Source organism: Leuresthes tenuis, unplaced genomic scaffold (assembly GCF_036924035.1).
Source record: "Leuresthes tenuis unplaced genomic scaffold, fLeuTen1.0.hap1 SCAF_2, whole genome shotgun sequence".
NCBI lineage: Eukaryota > Metazoa > Chordata > Actinopteri > Atheriniformes > Atherinopsidae > Leuresthes > Leuresthes tenuis.
In genome coordinates, this window is record NW_027325356.1 from 29,452,090 (window position 1) to 29,458,368 (window position 6,279).

The 6,279-nt window shown below is 51.4% G+C and overlaps 1 non-coding gene across 1 annotated transcript; it reads right to left on the minus strand.

Annotated features, from left to right (window-relative positions):
* Window positions 1-567: 567 nt before the first annotated feature.
* Window positions 568-681, minus strand: LOC140302649 (U5 spliceosomal RNA). The gene has a single exon (XR_011915100.1). It is a non-coding gene; the product is annotated as a U5 spliceosomal RNA (small nuclear RNA).
* Window positions 682-6,279: the final 5,598 nt, after the last annotated feature.

The window sequence follows — 6,279 nt, forward strand, 5'->3', positions numbered from 1 at the left end:
AGTCAAAATCAGAACCTCAGGAAAGAGGAATTTGTCAAAAGGTGGCTCACCATGGCCGCCATCAAAGACGCCATATGGACCTCAAGAAACTTGCTGGTAAGAAGGCACAAGCAGATTCCCCCGTGGCTGTGATCCAGATGGCAGTAGCAACAGCCCAAGAGGCTGCAGGCCAAGGACGCAGCCACAAAGAAACATCGCCTCTGTGCTCACTCGGACGAAGGAGCCGGAGTCACACGAAAAAAAAAGTGGATCACTTGATCTTAGCCAAAAGGCAGAGAAGCAATAACTGTCCACTGGTTCACGTCCGAGGGCCCTTCCTGGCACAATGCGCACTTGTAGCGGTGTTCTTTTTATGGCCATAGGTGGCCAGAGTGTCACTTTGCACCTCCGCCCGCCCGCTGCACTGAGCACTCTTCAGCCCTTAAATGGTATAACTTTGCACTCCCGCACGCTCCAGCGAGCACCATTCAAGCAACATCGGCACAGTCGCAACAAGTAAGGCGACTCTACTCAGAGAAGTCACTCTGCACAGTAACAAGATTTCTTTTGCACAGACAGAAAGGGCTTCACCCGCAAAGGTAAAGCCTGCCAAAAATAGAAACAACTCATTAGTGCTGCTCTCCACGGAAGTGTTTAGTAAAAGGTGAAAGACTTGTACGTTATGAAGAGAAACCAGAGTACGATTATCCGTCACTGCGGGAGCAGGTCATCAGGCTAGTTGGCATAGCCACCTTCCCCATGGTGAGCTTTGCTTGGTTGAGACGCTTGCTCCCCCCCCTTTCTCCTCGGCTGACCAAGTAGGAACAATCAGAACCTATTCGATGGCTGCCTTGTCTTTTACTCTGTGCAAAAGACAAGGCAGCCACAAACACAACGGGAACACCGTATTGAGGCTTTGTTCTGACCGCTCAATCGGTGTTGCGTTTCTTTCAAGCTATTCTCCCGGTTAGCCCGCACTCGGCTCGCTCCCAGAGTCGTGTTAAAGTCCACTTCGCATTCACTCTCTTTTCTGAGCAGATTAAAAGAAAGTTTCATCTTGGGCTCCCTGAAACTTCCATCAGACAGCCCGCTTTTGATGGTGTATAGTCAGGCATTTGAACCTTTTCTTACCTGCTTTTTACAAACTATGGTCGGACATTCAAACCTTCTTGTAGCCAAAAACCTCCGCTCCCTCTTTTGATCATACATTGTCGGGCATTCGCACCTTTTCTTACCCGTTTTTTACAAACCATGGTCGGACTTTCAAACCTTCTTGTAGCCCAACACATCCACTCCTGCTTTTGATGATGTATGTTTGGGCATTCGCACCTTTTCTTACCCATTTTTCAGTAATTATGGGTGGACATTCACACCTTCTTATAGCTGAACACCTCCTCTCCCGCTTATGATGGTGTATAGTCGGGCTTTCAAGCCTTTTCTTACCCGGTTTTTACAAATTATAGTTAGACATTCAGACCTTCTTACAGCCGAAAACCTCCACTCCCTCTTTTGATCATACATTGTCGGGCATTAGCACCTTTTCTTACCCGCTTTTTACAAACCATAGTCGGACTTTCACATCTTTTAGTAGCCGAACAACTCCGCTCCCGCTATTGATTGTGTACAGTCGGGTATTTTAACCTTTTCTTACCCGCTTTTGACCAACTATGGTCGGACATTCACACCTTCTCACAGCGGAACACCTCCGCTCCCTCTTTTGATGGTGTATGTTCGGGCAGTCAAACCTTTTCTTACCTGCTTTTTACAAACTATGGTCAGACATTCAACCCTTCTTGGAGCCGAACACATCCACTCCTGCTTTTGATTATGTATAGTTGGGCATTTTCACCTTTTCTTACCCATTTTTCAGTAATTATGGGTGTACATTCAAACCTTCTTGCAGCCGAAAACCTCCGCTCCCTCTTTTGATCATACATTTTCGGGCATTCGCACCTTTTCTTACCCGCTTTTTACAAACCATGGTCGGACTTTCACACCTTTTAGTAGCCGAACAACTCCGCACCCGCTACTGATTGTGTACAGTCGGGTATTTTAACCTTTTCTTACCCGTTTTTTACCAACTACGGGCGGACATTCACACCTTCTTACAGCGGAACACCTCCGCTCCCTCCTTTGATGGTGTATGTTCGAGCATTCGAACCTTTTCTTACCCGCTTTTTACAAACTATGGTCAGACGTTCAAACCTTCTTGCAGCCGAACATATCCATTCCTGCTTTTGATGATGTATGGTTGGGCATTCGAACCTACTTGTTGCCCGCTTTTCATTAATTATGGGTGGACATTCACACCTTGTCTCAGCCAAACACCTCCGCTCCCTGTTTTGATCATGTATGGTTTGACATTCGCACCTTTGCTTACCCTCTTTTTATACTGATTGCTCAAGATTAAGTTGTTCTTTCTCAAACTACAAAATTTTTTTAATTGTTGAAACTTGATTTGAAGTGGATAAATAAGGAAGACAAACAGTTTTAAGTCAGGCTGATAGTAATTAATTTTATAGCAAAATCTGTATTTCGTCATTTGTCGAGAGATGCTTATTGCTGAAGAAGTTCTTTCTCATTCTACAAAGTACAACGTTGTTTATCATTGAAACTTGATTAGACATGAATAAATATGAAGGACAAAGCAGTCTTAACTTGGTTTGAGTTAAGGAATTCGTTTTATAGGAGAATCCGAATTCGTGCATAACTCGTAAAATAGAGCTTATTTTCGGATTCCTGAAGAATGAGTCTGGTTCTTTCTCATAATACAAAGTTTGTGGTTTATTGTTGAAACTTCATCAGACCGTTAGATATAGTCGGACTCATCTCGACGCACGGCTTGGGATCTGGAACCAGTACTCTTGAGAGGGGTTGGACTCTCTTCCACTCTGGAGTTGCCCGTGGTGAGAGGCGCAGAGCAGGTGTGGGCATACTTATTGCCCCCCGGCTGTGTGCCAGTACATTGGGGTTTACCCCAGTGAACGAGAGGGTAGCCTCCCTCCGCCTTGGGTGGGGGGACGAGTCCTGACTGTTGTTTGTGCCTATGCGCCAAACAGCAGTTCAGAGTACCTACCCTTTTTGGAGTCTCTGGGGGAGGCACTGGAGAATGCTCCTACCGGAGACTCCCTCATTCTGCTGGGGGACTTCAATGCTCACGTGGGCAATGACAGTGAGACCTGGAGGGGTGTGATTGGGAGGAACGGCCCCCCCGATCTGAATCAGAGTGGTGTTATGTTGTTGGACTTCTGTGCCAGTCATAGACTGTCCATAACGAACACCATGTTTAGGCATAAGGGTGTCCATATGTGCACTTGGCACCAGGACACCCTTGGCCGCAGTTCGATGATCGACTTTGTGGTTGTATCATCGGACTTGCGGCCGTATGTCCTGGACACTCGGGTGAAGAGAGGGGCGGAGCTGTCAACTGATCACCACCTGGTGGTGAGGTGGCTCCGCTGGTGGGGGAGGATGCCGATCAGACCTGGCAGGCCCAAACGTATTGTGAGGGTCTGCTGGGAGTGTTTGTCAGAATCCCCCGTCAGAAGGAGCTTTAACGCCCACCTCCAGCAGAGCTTCAACCATATTTGAGGTGGGGGACATTGAGTCCGAATGGGCCATGTTCCGTGACTCCATTGCCGAGGCAGCTGGTCGGAGTTGTGGCCATAAGGTGGTCGGTGCCTGTCGTGGCGGCAACCCTCCAACCTGCTGGTGGACACCAGTGGTGAGGGAAGCCGTCAAGCTGAAGAAGGAGTCCTATCGGGCCTTTTTGGCCAGTGGGACCCTGGAAGAAGCTGATAGGTACCGACGGGCCAGACGGGCTGCGGCTTCGGCGGTTGCTGAGGCAAAAACTCGGGCCTGGGAGGAGTTCGGTGAGACCATGGAGAACGATTTCCGGACGGCCTCGAAAAGATTCTGGTCCACCATCCGGCGTCTCAGGGGGGGGAAGCGGCTCACAGTCAACACTGTTTACAGTGGGGACGGGGCTTTGCTGACCTCAACTCGGGATGTTGTGAGTCGGTGGGGGGAGTACTTCGAGGAACTCCTCAATCCTACCAACACGTGCTCGGAAGAGGCAGAGTCGGAGAGCTCGGAGACGGGGCCTCCCATTTCTGGGGCTGAGGTTGCCGAGGTGGTTAAAAAGCTCCTCGGTGGCAAGGCAAGGGTGGATGAGGTCCGTCCTGAGTTTCTCAAGGCTCTGGATGTTGTAGGGCTGTCTTGGCTGACACGCCTCTGCAGTATCGCGTGGACATCGGGGACAGTGCCTCTGGACTGGCAGATTGGGGTGGTGGTCCCCCTCTTTAAAAAGGGGGACCGGAGGGTGTGTTCCAACTATAGGGGTATCACACTCCTCAGCCTCCCTGGTAAGGTCTATTCGGGGGTATTGGAGAGGAGGATCCGTCGGATAATCGAGCCTCGGATTCAGGAGATGCAGTGTGGCTTTCGTCCTGGCCGTGGAACAGTGGACCAGCTCTATACCCTCGGCAGGATGCTGGAGGGTGCATGGGAGTTCGCCCAACCAGTCTACATGTGTTTTGTGGACTTGGAGAAAGCGTTCGACCGTGTCCCTCGTGGAGTCCTGTGGGGGGTGCTCCGGGAATATGGAGTGCCGGACCCCTTGATAGGGGCCGTTCGGTCTCTGAATGACCGGTGCCAGAGTTTGGTCCGCATTGCCGGCAGTAAGTCGGATACGTTTCCGGTGAGAGTTGGACTCCGTCAGGGCTGCCCTTTGTCACCGATTCTGTTCCTAACTTTTATGGACAGAATTTCTAGGCGGAGCCAGGGCGTTGAGGGTGTCCCATTTGGCGACCTCAGAATCGGGTCTCTGCTTTTTGCAGATGATGTGGTTCTGTTAGCGTCGTCAGGCCGTGACCTTCAGCTCTCACTGGAGTGATTCGCAGCCGAGTGTGAAGCGGCTGGGATGAGAATTAGCACCTCCAAATCCGAGACTATGGTTCTCAGCCGGAAAAGGGTGGAATGCTCTCTCCGGGTCGGGAATGAGATCCTTCCCCAAGAGGAGGAGTTCAAGTATCTCGGGGTCTTGTTCACGAGTGACGGACGAATGGAGCGGGAGATTGACGGGCGGATCGGTGCGGCGCCTGCAGTGTTGCAGGCTCTGCACCGACCCGTCGCTGTGAAGAGGGAGCTGAGCCAGAAGGCGAAGCTCTCTACTTACTGGTCAATCTACGTTCCCATCCTCACCTATCGTCACGAGTTGTGGGTAGTGACCGAAAGAACAAGATCGCGAATACAAGCGGCCGAAATGGGTTTCCTCCGCAGGGTGTCTGGGCTCTCCCTTAGAGATAGGGTGAGAAGCTCAGTCATCCGGGAGGGGCTCGGAGTAGAACCGCTGCTCCTCCGCATTGAGAGGAGTCAGATGAGGTGGCTCGGGCATCTGGTTAGGATGCCCCCTGGGCGCCTCCCTGGGGAGGTGTTCCGGGCACGTCCCACTGGGAGGAGACCCCGGGGGAGACCCAGGACACGTTGGAGAGACTATGTCTCTCGGCTGGCCTGGGAACGCCTCGGGGTCCCCCCGGAAGAGCTGGAGGAAGTGGCCGGGGACAGAGACGTCTGGGTTTCTCTGCTCAAGCTGCTGCCCCCGCGACCCGACCCCCGGATAAGCGGCAGATGATGGATGGATGGATGGATATATCCTCCACCAACCAGACTTACAACCCCCGACTAGGGTAACAGAATTTCTAAGCATCTGTACCCCAAAACTACTATCAAAAATATATAAATTATTGTCTAAGATAGATGACGTGATGTAGTGGATGGGGCCACGTAGGTGGTCCCCTTTGGTTGCACTCTGCAGTTCCCTGCCCCTGTTTTAATTACACCTTAGACATTACTACTTATCAAACACACTCACACACACACATTAGGTCTTGGTTACACTGAGTGGCATCTGGTGGGCGGGGCTCTTTGGGTATGTAGGCTGCCCAGAGTGCCGCGCTCCCAGTTCTACAAGTTTGGCTGCCCCTCAATTTTAATTGCTCACTATTAGAAAATATTGAAGAGCCAGAAGGGTGAGGGGAGGGGTCTTCTTCGCACACCCCTGCTTCCTGGTGTCTGCTCGGGGCAGGAGGGGCCAGGAGGATTAATTAATTTTTCTGCTGGTTCGGGGTCTGTGGTGGCTGGGGGGTTGCTGGCCTCCTGGTGTGCCCGCTGCACTACACCCCAGCAGAGTCGAGGGAGGTAGGATGTGTGGATGTGTGGATGTATGGGACGTGAAAGTGTGTGTGGTAATGATTGGGTCTGGATCTGGGACTTGCTGTCGCCTGGCCTGCCTGTGTTTCT